At 50.7% G+C, this 22255-nt stretch overlaps 1 non-coding gene and 1 pseudogene across 1 annotated transcript; one reads left to right on the plus strand and one right to left on the minus strand.

Annotated features, from left to right (window-relative positions):
• The window catches only part of LOC123799528 (RNA-binding protein with multiple splicing pseudogene), a 147869-nt pseudogene that overhangs the window by 40030 nt on the left and 85584 nt on the right, over positions 1-22255 (plus strand).
• LOC123799553 (small nucleolar RNA SNORA1) lies at positions 9602-9735 on the minus strand. The gene has a single exon (XR_006781641.2). It is a non-coding gene; the product is annotated as a small nucleolar RNA SNORA1 (small nucleolar RNA).

Consider the following 22255-nt stretch of genomic DNA (forward strand, 5'->3'; position numbering starts at 1 on the left):
TCATGACCTGAGCCGAAGGCAGACGCTTCACTGACTGAGCCACCCAGGTGCCTAAAATCGAAATTCTTAATGGCATCACGCTAAGGTGGTCTGACAAGGTGACAAGCCGACTACTCTTACTTTAGGCTTTTATCGTCACTTGTATTAATTTGCAAGGGCCGCCATAACAAAATGCCAGAGATCGAATGGTTTAAACAACAAAAATTTGTTTTGTCTCCGTTCTGGAGGCTGGACATCTACGATGAAGGTGCTGGTACACTTGGTTTCCCCGGAGTCCCCTCTCCTTGGCTGACCTCTCACTCCCTCTTCACATGGTGGCCCTGATGTCTCCCTGTGTGTGCTAAGTTCCTTTTCTTATAAGGATATGATTCAGATCGGTGAGTTTCTAGGAGACGTAGTTCAGCCCGTAACAACCCTGGGCCCCTCTTTGGATGGACAGAATCTGCCTAACGTAACTGACCAGACACAGTTGTTGCCTTGAGGAGTCCATCCTGCCTCTCTCTACAGGGCGGGGGTGGTTGACGTGGGATAAACTTGGCAAAGAGATACCTGGTCATGAAGGGCCTTGGATGGCAGACTAAAGAACTTGTATTTTCTTCTGAGAACCAGGGGTAACTCTTGGGGGACAGTGGCATGATCAGATGCATATTTTTGGAAGATCACTTCGCCCATCTCTTGGAGCGTGGGCTGAAGGAGGCAGGACAGGGAGGAGGAAGGCTCACAGTGAAGAGATAATTGTGCCAGTTCAGAGAGGAGATGACATGGCCTGAACTGGGGAGGCTGCCGCGGGAATGAAGAAGAAAGAATGACTCTTGGACCCTTGTAAGATACCTCCTTCCACAGTATGGTGGCAAAGGCTGAGGGAGGCCATTCAAAGGTCCAATCTGCTCATCGAAGAACAGAAACTATGTTGCATGAGTCAACTTTTTAACATCAAAATGCTTCCCCTAGGTGAAATCTTGAATGGGAGATCCACACATAAACAGGTTATATATTGAGGTTTATATTTTGTTTTGGGAAAAGTCATGGCAGGGGTCCCAAATCTCTGCCCCATTCCGTTATCTCCCAGTGGGTTCTGGAGACCTATGCTGTTTTTTCCTTCTCATGGAACTGCCTTCCTCTCCTTTCTGCCTGGCCAGCTCCTGCACGTCCTTTAAGACTCGGCCCACGTCGCCTCCTCCAGGAGGCCTTCCCTGCTGCTCCCAGGGCAGTGTTTATCGTTCACTCTTAAACCTAACTTTCTTATGGTCCTTTCTGTGCCCAGTGACATATATCTATTTATCTGCTATTTCAAAAGGGCAGACTGAGCCTCTCTATTAGTCTTTCTCCAGAATATAACACATACTAGGTACATAGAGTTGGAAGGAATGTCTCTGTGGCCCCAAAAAGGTATTCTGGGGCTCTTCATGTATGCTGTTTCAGGGCAAGCAGTGCGGTTCTATATTCCAAAGGGAGGGCTCTCCCTTCTCTGCTGTGTCCCGTAAGGAACTGAAATATCTTACAGCAGGACTGTGTCTTCCTCATCCAAGTGTCCTGGGCTCCCAGGACAGTACCCGGCACACAGAATGTTCTCAGTCCATGTTTGTAAGAGGCCAAATGATCACAGTGCTGCACGCTGCTAATGAGAACTCAGGTATGGCCAGCACAGCCCTTACGAACCGGGTCTAACACTCTCCTTATTGATCACACGAGGAGACCGAGGCTCAGAGGTCAGCGGTTCATCCACAGTCACTGTGTTAGTAAGTGATAGAACTCCAGGTTCTTGGTTAGCCTCTCCCCTGTACTGCACCTGCTTTTCAGACCCTCATTCTCCAGGATCCGTCCTACAGGAAGGAAACTGCCCACTCGCTCCCTTTCCCTGCCTGGAGGCAGGTGACACAGCACAGGATAGGGACCAGTGAGAGAGCGCGAAGACTGGCCGCTGGCCCCTGGGCTCCCTCCCTGCCCCTTCTGGCTTCCCCAGACCATCACGGTCAGCCCTGCTTTTTCCTCTGTGTCCTTCGCCCCCTATCTTTTTCACAGCTCTGTTTCCCCTCTTGTCAACAGATCTCTCAACGAAATGTTTTCCATCATTGCAGGCTATTTTTAGCCCTTTATCAGAGTTATTTCCTTGGGTAACGAGCTCCCTGGCACGGGGCAGGCAGCCCAGCTCATGCGCCAGCAAGCACGGCGTGGGCAGGAGGCGCGGGGCCCGTGGGCATCTGGGAGAGGGAAGAACTGAGCGACCGGGGCCAGGCCTGGCCTTGGGGGGCTGTGTTCTGCTCTGATGGCGGCGGCGGCGGCAAGATGCTCATTCATTCCCCATTCCTATTTGTTCAAACCGTTCTTTGAGAAGGCGGCGTGTGCCGAGGGCTTCGGAAGCAGACAATCAGTGACAGGCGCCCAAAATAGCCTCGGAATCAGCAGCGTTTTGTTTTGCTCCAGGCTTTTCATGCCTGCAAGGGGAGGAAAGAAAGGATCCAGAGCATTTCTGCGTCCAAACACACATCTTTTCTACAATAAGACAAATGACTCGTATTCCTGCTATTAAATCCAGCAGCGTCCCCTCTCCACCAACCGCCCCTTCTCTGAAGACCTCGCCAACATTTCCTTTTGTGGCTACAAGAGAGAAGGGCCGCTCCGGCGGGCTCTGGTTCAGTGAGCCTCGGCTTTCACAAGCGGGGATTTTAATACATTAGCACCGGCGTGCGCGCTGCTGTGGCGGCTGGGACGGCTCTCCAGAAGGTGCGGTGAGGGGCCAGGCCCTGCCGGAGAGACAGGAGCCAGCGGTTGGCCGGTAGAAGCCCCACGGCCCCAATCTCCGGTTACACCAGCCTTTGCAGAAACCCCACACTGTTCTCTGGGGCAGCCCGTGGTGCCCCTGTTCCCACCTGGATTTGCAAAACTGCCCCCCGCCCCCGCAGGAGACTCCCCGAGGGCCAGGGAGGCCACCTGTGCCAGCAGGGGTCCCACGGGGTGAGCAGGAGACCTGGACTCCAGTGTCATCCCTGGACTGACTCACAGAGTGACCTTGTCTGAGCCACCACCTACCTTGAGACCAGTTGCTGGGGAAGAAACTGTCAGAGCACGCGCTCCCTCTCCTTTGGAGCACTCACGCAGCGGGAATTTAGCACTTACTTGTGGGATCCTTTGACCACTTGGATTGTGGGTCTGCATACTTTCTAGGCCCATGGGCCAACACTGGCCATATGCATTTATTACATCTGTATGGTCTATGGCTGCTTTCGCGATACAGTGGCAATGCTCAGCAGTGGCCGTGCAGAGGTTGGCTGGACCCTAAAACCTAAAGTATTGACTCTTTGGCTCTTTGAAGAAAAAATTGGCCAACCTCTGGTCTAGCTGGTGAATCCCATGAAAGGTTTAGGGACACTCTCAAGATTAGTCAGCCAGGAAGTGGCCTAAAAGTAAATATGAATGTGCAAGCCTCAATATCCCAGACTTTTGGGGATGTTCTCAATTAAACTTGCACAAGTAGAGTTGGAATTTGCTACAAAAAAAAAAAAGAGAGAGAGAATCCCTCCCAAGAATAAAAGCCATTTGATGGATAGGTGGGTAAACTCAGTGTCTACCATAACATTCCTGAGCAAGGTCTCTATTTAGGTAGACCCTCTACCACGTCCTAGCCATGTAGCTTCAGGAAAGTTCTTCACTCCTCTGAGCCTTCGTTGTAAAATGGGTCTAATAATACTTCTTTTGTAGGACCACGGTGAGGGTTTAGCAGGATAATCTCAGTAAAACGCAAGACAGAGCCTGGAAAATAGTGGGGGCTCTCTCCAGTCCTGGCTCCCCTCATTGGTCACACTTTTCAACTGAGCTCCCACTGGTAATGACATGCCGTACCCTGGCCTCTGTCTGAATGTCCTTGCTGCACAGCTGACGTGGATAGACAGAGAGACTAAGTCAGGGTCCTGGGATCATGCGTGGCAACAAGACGTAAAGGTTAGAATCACTAGTGCGGGTCTTCGCCTTGTTACTCATGAGCCACATGACCTTGAGCATGACAGTTGACCTCTCTGAGCCTCACTTTCTTTATCTGAAAGGCAGAGGAAAAAATAGACCCTTCCTTGCAGGGTACTAATAAAGATGAAATGCAATAGTGGGTGCTGTGGATTCCGAGCAGGACCTGGCACTCAAGAATAGTCCATTGTAAACACTTAGTTCTTCTTTCCCTCCCACATGAGCTGCTTCAGGTCAATTCCAGCTTTTCCCGAGTTCTCCCAGGAATGGTGGCTATGGGTGTCTCTAGGCCCTCATGGACTGCACCTCAGGAGTGGGAGGCTCTGAGAAGTCCTCTGTTTTGTCTCACCGAAGTGGAAAGTTCTATAAAACCCAGAGGCACCGCACGCCAAACCAGCCTGCTATACTCCTGGCGTGGGGACCCAACAGTGACTTTGAAAATGTGTGTTTTCCTGGATAAAACCTCTAATTGGACAATTGTAGGTCTTCTGGCTGTATGTCGACTTTATGACTTCGAAAGCTCTTAAGCTGGGGTGAGCGAAAATTTATGAATGGGATTTCTTTATTTCTGTAGCACTCTGACTCATGCTGTTGACTCAGTTGTGGGGCGGGGCATCCATTACTCGCTAATTTCTCTTTGCCAGGTGGTCCTTTCTGCCTGCTCCCTCAGTGAGCAGTGGGGCCTCAGCCAGTGGGGCCAGAGACCCAGAAAAGGGTTTCTGGCTGCTTAAAAAATTGTCCTGGACCCAGATTGATTTCCCAGGCAAAGGAATATGGCGCTTGGGAATTTCTCAGGGAAGCTTTACATTTCTCATGTCGAAAGCTTGTTTTTACCAGGCTGTTTAAGCCCCTTGCGTAGAAAACCGTCATAATCTGTGTTAAAAGTACAGGTCTTAGAGGAAGGGCCGATTCCTGGCTGAGGAGTATTTCCTTTGGGTGCCCGCATCTAAGAGCTCTCTTGAAAGTAGGCAATGGAGCTACAAAGATGTGTCTCGATTGGTGTAGCAATGAGACTGACTTCACCTAAAAGTTGTGTTTGTTAGGGTAATGTAAGTTTCTATAACAAAAAGTTTCCAAAATGTATAAAGGCTCAAATTCAATAGAAATTTATTTCTTGTTTACACCATAGTCCAAGGCTGATCTATCTGGTGACAGTGGGTGGCTTTCATCTACCCAGTGATTTAGGAACCCTGGCTTCTTCTACCTTATGGCCCCACCATCCTCTCTAGAGTCTTGCAGTAACCTGCATCTAGCCAATGGAAGGTGAGAATAAATGCAGGGAAGGCTCACCCACTTCATATAAGCCTTGACCCAGAAATGACTCTTGTAACGTCTTATATTCCATCAGTGAAAGACATGGCTATGCCTAGATGCCAGGGTGGCTGGGGACTGTAGTCGCTTTGCTGGGAGACCGCTTCGCATGGACAACTATGTGCAATGAAAGGGAGTACATGAATTTTAGTGGAAAATGAGCAGTATTTGCTACAGAAAGGGAAATGTACCAAAATTGAGGCCATAAAAGATTAAATACAGATAGGATGCCGTTGGGTCTGCACTTGGCCAACAATGAAGACTATAATTGTCTTTGTCTACGAATCCCCATCCCTAGTAGGTGCTCAGTAAAGGGATGTGAAAGAAATAAGTGAATGGATGAATATCCTACCAGTTCTATTCCTTTGTTCCCTGGCTTGGGCCATCTAACAGAAAGATCAGGTTCCTGGTCAACTGGCTGCATTGAGGGTGCACCTGTTAGGCCCAGGGTCCAAGGGTTGGCCAAATGTTTCCCCAAAAAGAATCCAGACCCTTACAGTTACATATTCAATACTTTATAAGTAGCTTTTATTGAAGAGACTAAAAATCATATAAATTTGGGCCTATCCCAAATAATCCAGTGTATGGACATTGTACCCAAGGATCCACAGGATTTCTGATTAGAAGTTCCCTTCAAGGACATCGAGGTCCATAACTGCAAATGTGACCCAACTCATGAGCTAACGCACTTGGCAGTGGCTGCCTAGCATTAGATGCTGCATGAAAATGTTCTGTGACTGACTAGTGATGGGTATCACAGGCAAGGCGTAGGACAACGGTCAGCTAAATTTTTGAAAAATCCTATCAAGTCTAAGATCCCTATCAAATCTAAGGTTTATATATAGGGGGGAGCTCAGAGAGAAGACGTGGTGGGCAGCTGACTGGAGATTTCTGTTGGAAGGCCTGGATGAAGAGGTAATTCGAGCCAGGAACTAAACAGATGATAACGGAGATCAGAAGAAGGTATGCTGAAAAATTCTCTTGGAAATTCGGGGGAGCCAAGGGCGAAGGACTGGTCTATTGTGGCTACTTCTAGGAGACAAAAGTGGAGGCAGAGCACAGGGCGAGGTACAGTTTAGACTTTGCAACTGGCATGCTTCCTACTGAGCTTGAAAAACCTTAGGGGGGTGTTATGGTCCAAATTGTATCCCCCCCCAATTCATACACTGAAGTCCTACCATCCAGTACCTTAGAACGTGACTGTATTTGAGATGGGGTCTTTGAAGAGGTAATTAAGTTAAAGTGAGGTCATTGGAGTGGAGTCTAGTCTAATATGACTGGTGTCCTTCAAGAAGAGGAGGTTAGGACACAGATACATGAATAGTGGTGAGACCATGTAAGACACAGGGAGTAGATGGCCACCCATAAACCACGGAAAGACACCTCAGAAGAAGCTAACTTGACACTTTGGTCTTAAATTTCCAGCCTCCAGAATTGTGAGAAAATAAGATTCTGTTGTTCAAGCCACCAAGTCTATGGTGCTTCGTTATGGCAGCCCTAGGAAACTAACACAGGGGACAGGAAGCCTGCCGCTCTTGCCTGTGTTTCTCTCTAGGGCATGTGCCATAAGGCAGTTGCACGATCTTGATGGGCAATGGGCCTATGGCTGGAGTTTAAAGCCCTGAAGGTATCCCGTGGTGACCTGGACACAAAGGGCACCATCCAGCCAATGAGCACCACAACTCACCACCAGTTGATCCCTGCTCTGTCCCTCCCTGTGTTACCTGCTGGGGGTCCAGAGACACAAGGGTCATGGCCCCCAACCCAGGTGAGCTGGCTGGAGGGAGAAAAAGTCCTGTGTTTCCTAGATCCTAAGATGATAATGATTACAAAATAACAGTTCAGCCGCAGTGTTTCAAAAGACAAGAAATACTTCCACATAATGAGAAGCATGGATTGTCAGAACCATCCTGGTTTTAGTAAAGTAAAACGGGGCCACCTGCACGTCTTTGAATCAAGGAGGTGGAGTCAGTGAATGGTTAGAGTACCAGGTGACACGAGCTCTTACGGGAGGGTGTTGGGGAGGTTGTGCTTATTTCTGCATTGGGAGGAGGTCAGGACCCGAGGGAGAGGACATCTGAGGAGGAATATGCCAGGCCAGTAAGTCAGGAAGGGTATTCTCAGCAGAGGGAACAGCACCGGCAAAGGGGCAGGGTATATACTTACCTGCAATGGCTATGGTGTGTGTAGAGGAGCAAACAGAGGTGGGGGTGGACAGACAGGGCAGCCTGTGAAGTGCCTAGAATGCCATGCCCAAAGCCCACTTCCTCTGGATCAGAGGGTGAGAAATGAAGCCGCAGGCCAAGAGGGAGAAAGCCCCAGGCCCATTCAGAACAGGGGTCCCTGAAGCGGACCCGCCATTGCAGCTCCTCTCTGTCAGCTGCTCCCAGAATGGGAGCACAGATGCATGGCAACCAAGAGACGGTCTATTTAAAGGCACTGTGAGTGAGTTCTAGAGCACACTGAAGATGAAGAGGGAGAGAGGGAAGGAGCAGGTCGGGAGGAAGAAGCTCTGAGGGGGAACGGCTCTGCCCCTGCTGAGCACACTGTGCGGTTTGGGACAAGTCCATGCCTCTCTCTGGGCCCCCTCTTCCTCCGCACCCGGTATTGGAAAACCCTGTGGGTGCAGGAGCCCGTCGCATGGGTTCAAAGCTGGGCCCCATTGCTTATGATCTGTGTCCTTTGGCCAAATTACATAACCCTTGGGTCTAAGTCTTCTCATATGTAAAATGGGATAATAATGGGACCTACCTTTTAGAGTTGTGAGGATTACAAGATAATGCATGCAAAGCACTTTTAATAGCATCTGGCACATGCAAAACACTCCAAATCAGCTATTGTGAGAAATGGTGGTGATGGTGGTGATGGTGGTGGTGGTGGTAGTGGTGTTGATGGTGATGATGGTGGTGGTGATGATGGTGATGATGATGAAGGTGATGATGATGATGATGATGAAGGTGGTGGTGATGATGATGGTGGTGGTGGTGATGATGCTGATGATGATGAAGGTGATGATGATGAAGGTGATGATGATGATGATGATGGTGGTGGTGGTGATGATGGTGATGATGAAGGTGATGATGATGATGATGATGAAGGTGGTGGTGATGATGGTGATGATGATGAAGGTGATGATGATGAAGGTGGTGGTGATGATGATGGTGGTGGTGATGATGATGAAGGTGATGATGATGATGATGAAGGTGGTGGTGATGGTGATGATGGTGGTAGTGATGATGGTGATGATGATGAAGGTGATGATGATGATGAAGGTGGTGGTGATGATGATGGTGGTGGTGATGATGGTGATGATGATGAAGGTGATGATGATGATGATGAAGGTGGTGGTGATGATGATGATGGTGGTGGTGATGATGGTGATGATGATGAAGGTGATGATGATGATGATAAAGGTGGTGGTGATGATGATGGTGATGGTGATAATGGTGGTGATGGCTGTGTAGGACTAGCTTAGTGGGTTTTAAACCTTTAAACCATGGAAGCTTTCTTCCAAACTATTTGGAACATCAATGTGCAAGAAAGGTTCCATTGAGCTCTTTTGGTAGAGGCAGGAGACCCTAAGCCCAGGCCCTCGGCATCCCCTTCCCCAGAGCTGTCTTGCTGCCCACCTGGAACCCTGAGGCTCCAGAAAATGGAGGTTGAAAGCAGTTGTCCCAGGGGATCTTCGAGGTCCCTCTCAGCTGCTCCTTTTTATCTGATTCTTCCTTCTGTGGATTGAGGGCACATCTGGAAACGCCATCTATACAGCTCAAAATCATTTCCCCAAAGCATCAGCTGAGCCGGGCCCTGGGAATAGTCCAGTCAAGGCAAAGCAAAGTGAACATTCGAGCAACAATCTTAACTGCAAATACGCACAATCAGATATCAGCTCCACAATTTTTTAAGTCAATAAAAATTTTTTTAGTCAATATATTTTTATTTAAGCAATTTTACATGTTATGATTCATTCCACTACTTGTCAAAGTCACCTTAGTTCCTGCAAAGTCTGAGTTGACTTATCTTCAAGATAGGCCTTTTTGAAAGATCTCATATCAACCCCTCACCCTGTTGTCTGTCAGTTAGCCTTGTCATTGTTCTCTTCCCTGAGCTTCTTTTCTCTTCACTTGAATAGGGACATAGTGATGACATACTTCATCAGTTTCCCACCTAGAGTCCTTGGACTCCAGTTTCTTCAAATGATTCACCTTAGAGCTCTGAAAGTCGGATTACAGAAAGTACATTGCTATTTTGGCTAACGATCTAAAATGTATTAGTCCTTATTATGTTTCTAATACGGAGTCACTTTGAATTTTCACTCATGACCTTAGCAAAATAAAATTACAGGTCTCATCATCACCATTGCAGTACATTTACTGGGAGGTAGCACTTGCTGTGTCTCAGTTTAGCCACAGTAAGAATTTCTAGACACCACAACCAGCAGTGCCCGTTCTCATGGAGAACGAGGCTTCACCTCCACATTTTTAAAGATAAGTTACGCAGATGTAACTGTCTCCACTGGTCCCAAATTGGGTGCTGTCCCGTCTCTTTGCCTCTAGACCGTTGGCACAGCCACTGCCCGGTGTGTGGAGCACCATGGTTCTGTCTTCTCCGCCAAGGGACTGCATCTTGTTCTTGCACTTCCGAACCCGAGCACAGGGTCTGTGTTTGGCAGGTGCCTGATAAATCAATACCAGATCGATTGAATGGAATTGAATACGGACACCTCTGTGTGGTCGGCTCCAAGCTGGGTTCAACGATGACCCAGACAGTCTTGGACCCTGAGCACACAGAAGTTAGCATCAGAGGAGGAAGATAAACAAGTACAAGTGTGATCGGGTGCCGAACTTACGGTTAAGAAATAAAACTCCAAAGCCCAGGATAACTGCCGTGGGGTCCGAGGACACAGGAGAGGCAGAGGTTGCCTTTGGGATCTGCTGGGGCTGGGCCTTGGGAGGACCCTGGAAAACTTTACCTGGAGGTCCTTAAATGGACCTCAAGGACCCCTTCACTTCCTGGGAGCCCAGAACCCCCCATGCAGCTCTGCCTATTTCAACATAAACAGAAGGCCGGCCCCTTGTGCACGTTGTTTCCATTGCACACGTACTGTAGACATGGCCTCTTTCAATGTCCATAGCGGACTTTGGATGTTACAGTGAACCAAAGCCGGGAGAACAAGCCCAAAGCCTAGCGTGTCATTCCGAGCCCATCCTCGCTGACTGCTCTCTCTGTTTCCTTAAGCTACATCTGCCTCTGGTCACGTGCCAGCTGCTTTCGCTACCTTGGGCTTGTTGCTCTTCTCCAAGCGCTCCCACCCCTCACCAATCAGGGAACAGGGAGATGAGGAAGGGAGTGCTTTTGTGGGCCACTGAGGCTCAGCCCCACCGGGCACCCTCCGAGAGACTGGGAGGGAGATACTCAGAATCATTGTCTGGAGGAAGTGTTTATCCACAAGGGCCGATCCTCAAAGGCTGAGAGCTGCTCCTGGGGTATTCACTCCACCACAGTTTACCTGCCCTGGGCTTGGGCTAAGTGTATTCCCACAGCCAGAGAGCACCCTAGATAGAGAGAGTCAGGATGCTGTTGGCGCGTACGGGGAACTGGACTGTCTTCAAGGGGACATGGCTGGTGCTGGCGGCCTCTGCTCCGCTGTCTTAACCACTTACACTATTAACTCCTCCCATCCCTATGACAGTTGGATGAAATGGGCATGATTTCTATCCTCCTTACAACACGGTTCCTAAACACACTCCCGCTGAAGACATGCAGCTTCCACCAGACAGTACGAGTCTGTACTCTGGGCAGTGCACTCTGAAATTCTCTGGGGTTTTTTTTCCTTTTTTTTTTTTTAATCATGTTATTTTTAAAATGCTACTTGTCATCCACTAAACTGTTTTCATAACCCAGTAATGGGCTGCAATCCACAGTTTTGGAAAAGATGGTGCCCTAACATTCTATTTAATAAGATGGTGTGGATGGCAGTATGATGTCAAAAGGCTGGCATCGGGCCTGGTGCCCAGAAGGTGCCCAGAGAATGTTGGTTTCCTTGCTTGCCTTCCTGGCAAACCAGAGCCTGCGAGCAGCTGCCTCCCCGGCTTGCAGACAGAGGCTTGGGCTGGCCCCAGTGTGTCTCCTACTCTGACCCAGACTTGCCCCGGTGGGGTCTGCACAGCCTCCTCCCTGGAGATGGGCACCATCTTGAGCTGTGACCTTCAAGTCACCAGCTCCCCAGAAGCCAGTCCCTCCTTGGGAGGCGAGGTTATGCCCTGTCCCCACGACGCTGTCACTTCCTTCCCCTAAGTCTTTCCGAGTGAAGATTGTTCCCCTAATCAGGAGGGAGACGCAGCTCATTACAAGCTGGTGAGGCAATGGCTCTGTGCTCCCGGCCCGAGACAGGCTGTCTGGGAGCTTGGCCAGCTTCCCGCTGCCCCGAACGCCAGGGCAGTGGCCTCAGAGCAGAGCCAGCCCTCTGGGTTTGTTTGCCCCCTTCCCAAGAGACAGAGGCAGACAGACACTCTACGAAGACCTCCATGGCTTCCACTGCTGCAGAAGCCCTGCCACGCTCAGACGATGAGTTTCATCCAGCACGCAGCGCTGCTTCCGAGAGCATCGGCCCAGCACCTCCAGTAACAGTTGTCATTTACTGACCATTCGTCGCGCACGAAGCGCTGTGCCGAACGCTCCGTATGCAGCATGTTGCGTAGTCTCTACTGCAGACCCACTAGACGGGGCATGATTGTCCCCACTTTGCAGATGCAGGAACTAGGGCATGGAATGTTTGGGTAACTTGACGAGCTCACCAGGCAACTAGAAGGTGGTCACACCCGGTTACACCTGCCTCGCACCACCGTGCTGCCTGCAAGAATGTTCCCCTTCCTTCTGGGTCCCGACCTTGGCTTCCCTCTGGGTAGTGGCCAGGTGGGTTCCCACAGGTGACATCACCTCTCTGAGCCAAGTGCGCTCCTCTATAAAGCAGTTCCTAATGGCGCCTCCTTCCTACGGCAGTTAGGAATAAAAGCATTGATGTGTATAAATGCATCTCTTGGAGCTCCTGATAGGTTAGAGGTGCTCAATAAATCTATTTATAAAAGAGCCAGTTCAGCTCTTTTCCCACTGACTTGACAGTAGCCTGCAGCCATTTCCCAAAGGCATGATGTCATCATCCTGAGAGGGATGGCAGCCCATCTAGAAACCTCTGTGGGCTCCTAGGCTTCTCACACTTGTGCCTTGTCTTGCCCCACTGCCCAGCCATACTGACTTCCCCAGCAGAAACCTCTGAAATGACTAAGATCTCTTGGAGGACTATGAAGAGGCCATTCATTTCCTCTAACAACAGACCTCTCCGCCCGGAAACGAGGGGAATGGAGTGGTGGCCGCAGAGCCTGGTGCTGAAATCCTCGTTAGCCGCAGTTTAATTACTGCCTGCAGTATAGCTTTTTAATAACAGTAAGTCCCAATTAGTTGCTTGTTACTTCAGAAATAATTACTGATAGTGGCCCTTTGTCTTTGTTTTAATTCCAGCTTCATTCTCAAGCTGCAGCAGTCTAACTGAAAAAATTGGGGTTCTGGGGGTGTGTGAGGAATGTTTGCACAGAACTGGGGGTTTAGCTGGGGTGCATGTGTCTGTCTGTAATGGCCATTCATCGCCCCCAAAGATACCTCTGCAGGGAAAAGCCCAGGGCCTTTATCTTGAGCGAAAGATGGAGATGGGGCTCTGCTCTCAAGGGCAAGTGGGTCCGAGATGTGTCACCTGCCACACAGAGGGACCACAGAGCTGCTGGCCTCCAGTTGCGAACCGTGCCTGTGCTCTGCCCCTCCGCTGCCCCGAGGGGCCAGACCCCGGTCACTAACCACAGCACCGACAGGCACAGCCAGACAGCAGAGCTGCTCTTCAGTGCAAGGAGGGGCTGTGCCACTTCCTCTGCGGGGACAGAGCCTCAGTCCCAGCCATACTTCCGATCTGCAGTCGAACTGGGCCTTTCTACCACACTGAGAGCTTGGAAATGCCAGGGGGACCTCAGATCTCTCCTTGCACCTGTGGCCTGCACGGTGATCAGCCGTCTGTGCTGCCTGGGAGTTGCGCGCAGGTAAGGCCATCTGCAGCTTTGTTCCAGGCACGACAGTCTCCTAGCTTCCGGGAATCCTTCTTTGGTCCGACCTGCTTTCATGCTGCTTTGCCTTTTTAACTTTTCTTCTGTTGCACCTGTGAGAATATTGTAGTGTCAAGGAGCGATTGTCTATTGAATCCGTGTGGTCATTCCAGCTAACGCATAGTGGTTACTTATTATATGCCAGATCTTTCTCGAGGTGCTTTAGACGTATTTACTCATTTAATCCTCACAGACAACTCTTTGAAGTACATTTATTAGCATCAGGCCCGATTTGCAGGTGGGGAAACCGAAGCACACGGAAAGGTCAAGCATTTGCCACGTCGGTGGCGTAGGTGGGGGATTCCTCCCCAGGCAGTTTGGCTCCTCAGCCAAACTCTTGCCCACTAGGTAATCCTGCCTCTTATTGGAAGAACCTGGGCCACTGGGGAACGCGGTGCATCTCAGTGCAAATAACCCCCCTGAGTTTTCTTGGGTCACTTCCGAAAAATATATTCTTTCATAGGCAGGTTTTTTTTTTTCTTTTTAAAAAATTCTTGGGCTGATTTTTCACTCCAGCTGTGTTCTCTGAAAGCTTCTCCCCATGTGGACCTTGCAGGGCAGTTCCAGCCAGACGCCCTCTGTTCCCAGTGTTTCTGCAGCTTCAGTGATGAATAGAGTGGCCAGGGAACCTTTTGGACCCAGCCCAGGGACTGTGACTCGAGCTGCCCTCTCTGGGAGGCGAACCGAGTCCCCTTCCCCAACGTGCTGGCCGGCTCTCAGCGGTCTTCAATGCATCCTGTCCCTTGTTTTTCTTCTTGCCTCCTGTTCACGTAATCCGCCAGCCCGGATCCCATGGCTATCTTACTGTTAATAATCTGGGCTCTTCTGTGTTTGGAACCTCGTTTGGAAAACCGTGTCCACAAGCAGAAATGCTCCACTTCATCCTGGACACAAAGGGGCCCTTTGAAGGTGCAGAGGGTTTGGGGTTAAGTAAGTAAGCAAACAAGCGTGGCCTTTGAGCAGAGGAGAGTGGGCGGGTGGGGAGAAAAGAAAACAGCCTCGTGAAACTGGGCCTCAGTTTACTTCAACAAGGGGAGTTTACTTGTGCACTTTCGATGCCCATTCTATGCTCATGTCCCCGAGTTTCAACGAATGCCCCTGCAGTCTAGTCCAGAGGCACGGGGGCTCTTGCCAGAATCCCTTGATGGCCAGTAGTTCTGAAGGGTCAAGTGAAACGTGGGCTGAGGGGCCACATGTGGGGGACCTGGTGCCTGTGTCCCGTTCCTGGGAGTTTCCCCTTCTGTCTGAGGGTTTCTCTGCGCCTCTCCTCTCTCTAGCTCTTCCCCTCACAGCATCCAGAAAAATCTCAAGCCTCAACAGGTAATATCTCTTCTTTTCCTCTCTCTCCAAACTGATCCACTTCCCTGTCTTAGCTTCCAAACAGACCCCGAGGGAGGGACCGCCATGCGAGTCGTTGACTTGGGAAGTGACGCCATGGGGGGTTTACCCACCAGCTCACTTGCCTTGTTGTTTGAGGGGTGCTTCTGGCGTGCGAGCAGCCTGGCACTTCTGGCCTGCCCTGTCTGATGGTCCGGCATCCCCCGCAGAGGGGCACTGTCACTGCTGTGAGTGACCGTGGGGCTGGGCCATGAGTGATGCCGGGGTTCCACAGTACCTACTAAAGTAACCGAAGAGTCTGCCGCCACCATGAGCATGGGACAAAAGAGTAACACGGCCAGTATTTACCTCTAAACTCTAACCAGTTGTGTGTGTGCTAATCTGACTGAGCCCCAAAGCCTTGGAGGTGGGGCTGTGGTCTTTCCAGTGTAGCACTGCAGCTGAGAACATGGATTCTAGAAGCAGAATCCATGGGTTCAAATCTCCCCTTTTCAGCTGAGCAGTTGCGTGACTCAGGCAAGTTGCTTAGCCTCTTAGAGCCTCGGTGTCCACACCTGCAAAATGGGGGTGAGGACAGTACCTACTTTATAGGCTGTTTTGATGATCCAGACAGCCGACACGTGTGAAAGCACTTACAACAGCAGCCGGCATACACTAGGTGATCAGTAAACGCGCGCCGTGGGTAGCATTCTACAGGCGAGGAAATCGAAGCTCAAGTTGATTTTCGTGAGCCGAAGTTTGTACAGCCACCAGACGCTGGACGCAAGACCTTCACTCGGGCTCTCTGCAGCGACAGTCACCGCTTTTCCGCTCTGCCACGTGACTTTGTAATCATTAATATGTGAGAAGGCACTTTATAAACTGTAAAGTGCTCCACACGTGCTTTGGTTATGTGCTGACTCTGTCTTGGTCCTTGTAACAGCAGATACTGTCTTGTTCTCTTAAGAGCTCCAGTCTGGTGTTTGAATTCTGTTATCTGTCATCGCTGTAGGGCTGGCACTGGGCACAGAGCCTGGCTGGACGTCAGCTAAGTGGATGAGTTTGCCGGAGGCCCCAGGACAGGCCCCACTGACGCCCCCCATCACAGTTCCCACCTTGGAACTATTGTTCAAGTCAGGCCCTCTCCGCCACCTGCCCCAGGTGCTGCCTCTCCCCCGCCCCCCGCCCTGGTCAGAAGTCCTCCCTGCTCCGTGCTGCCTTCTGCCTGCTCCTGCGGTCATCATCGCCCATGCCACCGCCTCCACAGTTTCTCCTTCCCCTTGCGTCCTCCGGCACTGACCTCCCTGTTCCCTGAACACCCCTCTGCTTGCTCCGACCCCACTCCCATGCGTGCCCTATCACATGCCCCCCATGAGCGACTCGCTCCCTACCCTTACTCCAAGTTCAAGGGCAGAGCTGAGTAGCGTTCATTCCTTTGTTCATCTATTTATTCGTTGTGGTGCCAGCCACTGTACCCCATTGGGTAATTGACTGGGAAATCGGGACACATACCATAAGACCATTCCGTGACTAGAGGAGCCCAGTCTCCAGGGAGGATGGCGCGCAAACGTCATGAACAATGACAATGAATCTCGATGGGGACGCAGAGCTAAAGACGCCAGGAGTCTAGGCCTCTTTCTCCACACGGTGGAGTCAGGGAAGCCTTCACAGACGTGACACTGGGGCTCAGCTGTTACATTAGGGTTGGTTCAAGGATAAGCCAGGTCAAGGAAAAGTAGAGCAGAGGGAGGATGGATAAGGGAGAAATACAAGGGAATCTCTGGGAAGCAAAGATCAGGACCTTCTCTGTGGGAGCCAGAAGGTTCTGGGAAGCTGTCTGTTCCATGCCTCTTCCAGCTTCTGGTGGCTCCCATGTTTCCCGGCCTGGAGTCACATCACTCCAGTCTCTGCCTGTCTTCACATAGTCTTGTCCTCTGTGTCTTCTATCCTTTCTCTCATGAGGACCACTCACGATTAGACTCAGACCTCACCCTAATCTACGCTGACCTCGTCCTGAGATCCTTAACTTAATTACATCTGCCAAGACACTTTTACCAAATAAAGGTCACCGTCACGGGTTCTGAATGAACATATCACTTCGGGAGGCCACCGTTCAACCCACTCCGGTGATAGTCTGACACATGGATCAAGCTGAAGGAACAGCGTGAGCAAAGGATCACCACCGGGGAGATGATGGCACTCTGCTGCTCCGGGAGCCCGGGGCTTGCTGATGGCAACAGAGGGAGCTGAGGCCGGCAGGACCGGACCACAGGAGGCCTTCTGTATGTAACAGTAGCTCTGCCCTGTGGGCAGCAAGGGGCCACTGCTGGTTCCTGAGCAGCGAAGGATCTGTGTTATAGGCAGGCCATCCTGGGCACAGCATGGAGCTGTCTTAGAGGGGGACAGAATGAGGGAGACAGGTATTCAAGAAATAGTTTCAAAGCACCTACTATGTGCTGGGCATATTTCTGCAGACTTCGAATAAAGCAATGGAGAACAGGAACTAAGCTGCTGCTATATTAGGGCTTAAAGTAGAGGAAGGAGAAGGGAAAAAAGGAATCTACACCCCCCCGATTTATAATATTAACCAGCAATCAGAGCTAAAAAAGAAAATAAAGCAGAGAATTGGCTAAGCGCTTACTGAAAGGTTTTTATACAGGAGGTTCAAGGAAGACCTCTCCCATGAGGTGACATGTGTGCAGAGCCTGAAAGAAGAGAAGGAGGGAGCCAAAAGGTTTCTCAGGGAACAGTGTTCTAAGCAGAGGGAACAGAAAGTGCAAATGCCCCAAGGCAGGAGAATTCTCGGCACGTTCAAGGAACAGCAAGGGAAAGAGTGTGGCTGGGAGCAGTGAGCAAGGGGAAAAGAAGGAGGTGATAGCATCAGAGAGGAGGTGGGGCCGGGTCCTGTAGGACCTCCTAGGCCCTATTGAAAACTTGGCTTTTATTCTGAGTTAAAGAGTTTTAAGCAGAGAAACATAATCTCACTTTAATGGTTTAAAAAGATTACCCTGGAGGCTGTGTGGAGGAGAGATGGGGGGTCAGGCGGGGCGAGTAGCATAGGTTACTGGAATAGTGGGGACGAAAGAGGACGCTAGCTCGGAGCGGGGTGTTGTGGTGGGCCGAACCAGCCAGATTCTGCATATACATTACATGTGGAATTGATCAAATTTGCAGATGCATTACCAGTGGAGTATGAGAGAAAAAGACGAGTGAAAACATGGCTCCAAGATTTGGGGCCTGAGCAACTGGAAGGATGGAGTTGTCGTTTACTGAGATGGGGAGCCAAGGAAGGACTGGGGTGTGTCGGGCAGGATCGAGGTTGGGGGCATGCTAGTTACTGCTGGTTTGGGACATATTAAGCTATTAAGCTTTGCTTTGTGCCCAGCAATGTTCTAAATATCTCACAGGTATTAACTCCTTTGCAACTCACAGCAGCCCCGTGACGTGCATGTGGTAATATTAGCCCCACGTACTGGTGACAACACTAAGGCTCAGAGAAGTTAATTACCTTCCCCCACGGTCTCCCTGTGAGTGAGCCCAGACAGGTTCCTGACCACCGTGCAGGACTGCCACTGGCTCTTTGAGAGGTCGAGGGGAGGAGGCAGGGCGAGGGATATTTGGGAGAAACACACCCAGGGCAGATGCTGATAGGACACCACCCAGCCTCCCCACGGCTCTCCCATTCTCATCTAGATCTTTCTGCCTGCAGGAGAAACTCCTGGCCCTCCAGCCCAGCCCCATCTCTCACAAGGAGGGTGAAGGGGCACGCCTCTATGCTGATTTTAAGTGTATTTACCATCATTCCCTCTTGTTCTGTTTGTGAAATGCCGGCTTTGTTTCTCTCTACTTAATAACACCGCAGGGGAAAAAAATGACTCGGTGGAAATATTTAAGTTTCCGGGTCCAAAGTCATTTCTAAATATTATTTTTAAAAAAGAAAAGAATGATGAAAAATGGCTGAGGCTCTGCCTAGCCCAGAAGGCCCGAGCAACCGAGGGGGTGAGGCTGGGAGAGTGGAGAGGAGGGGGGGCCCCCGGCACCCAGCCTCGCAGACAGAACCTTCTGGCAACGCTGCCTCCTTTGCTGTATTTGTTTGACTGCAGGAAAGGATTCATTCTGGAGGCTGCCTTTTTCTGAGGGCTTCTACTGAGGGCCCTGCAAAATGGGTCATTTCTCTCGTTAGCTTCCTCAGAGTTCAGATTCAAGGCCCTGGGGCCCAGGCGGGGCCGTGTCCCCAGGATGCCCTGCTCCTGTGCCATCCCGGCAACCTGCCGCTCACCTTGGAAGCTGTCAGGGGAGAGAGCAGGCCGATTATTCCAGGAAATCGGGGTCTGTGGAATCGCACCAATTTAGACCAAAGCAAAAGATTAATGAGAATTAGCGAGAGGTCTGCATTCAGGGCTGGTTCTGAATTCTGTAATTTTATCTGTTTGAGTTCCGTGTAAGTACTCGTAATTGCTCAGAGGCAGTTCAGCAGAGATGAAGCAGGGGGCTGGCTAGCTTTATTGAAGAGTTGGGAGTGATTTGTGACTGGCTTCTTGGCAGCACCAGCCAGTCTCCTTTGTTTGGCTGTCAAGATCCCACACAGGCTTATTCGCTTTTTTGCTTTTTCTTTCAAAATGTGTTGAATATTGGATACTAGCACGGGCCAGGCGGTTTGCTGGCTACTTTCTCATTCGTCGCTTTATTTAATCCCCATCCTAATCCTGAAGTCTAAATCTTTATTATAGATGAGGAAACTGAGGCTCAGAGAGTCAGCCTGCTCCAGGGGTCACGGCTGCTGAGGGTCAGGGTCCCGGGCTCCGTGTCCAGTGCCCCTCTGTGACCCCCACTCCTCCCCCCTCCCCCCATAGCACCTCTGTCCTTTCCATCTTTCTCTTATCTGCCCTCCCACCACCACCCTCCCAGCCCCGTGTCTCCGCTCCTGGAGCTGCTCCAGGCAGGTACGTGAGGCGGGTCAGATCTGAATCCACATCCCTGAGCCCTGCCCTGGCCCTCCTCTTTCTCCGGAATAACACACCGGGGAGCCCCAAAGGCCAGAAGAAGTGAGAGCACGCTCAATTACCCCTGCTGGGAGATGCGGCACCCAGCACGCCGTGGAAGTCAGGAGACAGCCTCCTCCAAGACCTTGCTCTTGCTTCGGTGCTATTACCCTGATGCTTTTTCAGCCTGAGTGCAGTCTCAAGGGTGGGCAGGCAGCAGGGCCTGACCTGAGGTCTTGCTAGAAGCTCAGAGTCTCAGGTCCCACTCCAGATCCACCGAAAAGAATCTGCATTTTAGCAAGACCCCAAGGGATTCAGAACACACACCCAGCAGCTAGAGGGGTTCTGCTCTAGCCTGTGTATTCCCTTCCTACCCACGGCCCAAGTCCCAAGGCCCAGACCGGGGAAGGGAGCAGAGGTCTGCCCACAGCTGGGCTCTGTTCCCCTCCTCCCTGGTGAGAGGCCCTCTCCTGTTTTGTGTCCCTTGGGGTTTGGTGAGGGCACAGTGGGGAAGTGACCCCAGCTTCACAGCCCTTCAGCTTTTGCTCAGATGGGCCCCTAGGGGGTGAGTGTGAACCCCCACTCCTGACTTCTTTCCCAGATCTCCCCCTTGTCTGCCCTTGGAACTGGGAGCCCTCTTGGCCCGGAACAGAAACAGGATGATTCCTTCTCAGTGTTCCTGTGGACCCTGAGCGAGGCCGGAGGCCCGGTGCTGCAAGGCGGCTCCACCCGGTCAGCGGAGACGCGTTGACTTCTTCGGCAGAGCTGGGTCAGCTGTCATCTGAGGTTGCAGCCCAAGGATGGCGGGTCCTGCATTTAAATGTATCCGCTGCTACTTGACCCCATCCTGAAGGCTTCCTGCCCCATCAGCCAATTGTACTTCTTGCTCCAAAGGCAAGAGTAAGTGGCTACTTGTCCTCGCAGGCTGACTTCTCCACTCACGGCTCAGCTCTTTCCCTTGCCAGCCTCGGGGCCTCTGATGAATGGGTATGGCCGGCCTGAGAACCTTGGTGGGGGATGAGAATGAAAACCTGGCCATTGAGAAGGATGCAAGATGGGAAGCTCAGATTACAGGCTTCTCATCACAGCATGGAAGAGACGCTTCACACCTAGAGAGAACCAAGGAAAAAATATTTCGTGCCTTTTGGAAGCCTTTCAGCAGAGATTCCTCCACCAAAATCACTGCCACAGAACCCTAGTCTTATTTCTTTACCGTCCTTCATTTTGACACTGGATCGGGGGCTGTTTCTCTCGGGGGGCTGTGCTATCCACATAAGTGCAGTATCTCCTCGTGTACCCAGAACCACACTATTCTCCCATTTCACAGATGAGGGAAAGAACAGTAACAAACCCAGGGACCACAGCCAGTAGGAGCCAGTATTCAAATCCAGCTTTTGGCACTTTCCGCATCACCGTGTTCTACTATGTTCTACATCCCAACAGAGCAAATGGGCTCCTTTAGGACTTTTCAGAACTCCATTTATTAAGGAAAAGATCTGGGGTCCTTCTTGGAGGCCACATGTTTTCACTGTAAAAATGGAGGTATGTTTATAAATGGTAAAATACCATCGGGCCGGCTGCCTCTCCTTGGACCCGTACCCCATGCCTCCTCACGCCCTCTCCTGCACAGTTACCCGGATGCCAGCTGAAGACCGCAGATGTCACTGCAAAAAGAAAGCATAAGAAAAGCAAAGCCAACTGCCTGGTAGTGCTTATTAGTGCGTGAACACAATGACGCCCTTGACGTTTTTCAGAGGAAGGGGTGTGCAGGCCAAATCCACTTGGGCATGGGAGCCCCTCTCCACACAAAGGTTCAATTGAGATGAGAGTGTCCATTTATTTTGAGGAAACCTGTCCTGTGTCAGCCATGATCTGGGGGAGAAAAGATGTCCATATGCCATATGGGCAAGTCCCATCACACACACACACACAGACACACAGACACAGACACACACACACACACATACACACACACACGAGTCTGGTTGTACTGACACTAAGAAATAAAAACTCTCCTGTGAGAAACAGTTCCATCTCTCTCTTCTGAAGCCAGCTGTATTGGTTTCCTACTGCTACTGTTAACAAATTACCAGTAACTTTGTGGCTTAAAGCAATGCAAATGTATTATCTTCGGGATGTCAGAGTCTAAAATCAAGATGTCAACAGGGCTTTTGGAGACGGTAAGGGAGACTTTTCCTTGCCTTTTCTAGTGTCCTGAGGCTTCCCACATCCCTTCTGGGAGGGGGGGGGGGGCTCTGGCCCTCAGTCCGTCCCATCGTCCCATCGTTGGGACCTGCGTTTTCACAGCTCCTTCCCCCCCTTGCTCGCCCACCTCTCTTCCATCTTTAAGGACCCTTGTGATTACATTGGGTCCACCTGGATAATCCAGGCTTATCTCCCTATTTTAAGATCCTTAAGTTAATCCCACCTGCAAAATTTCTTTTGTCATGTAAAGTAACTTCTTCCTGGGTTCAGGGAAGTAGGTCAAGGAGATCTCTAGAGGGCCATTATTCACACACCAGCACAGGCCTTTGTAAAAGC

Source organism: Ursus americanus, chromosome 24 (genome assembly GCF_024610735.1).
Source record: "Ursus americanus isolate L20-20 chromosome 24, mUrsAme1.1.p, whole genome shotgun sequence".
NCBI classification, from domain to species: domain Eukaryota; kingdom Metazoa; phylum Chordata; class Mammalia; order Carnivora; family Ursidae; genus Ursus; species Ursus americanus.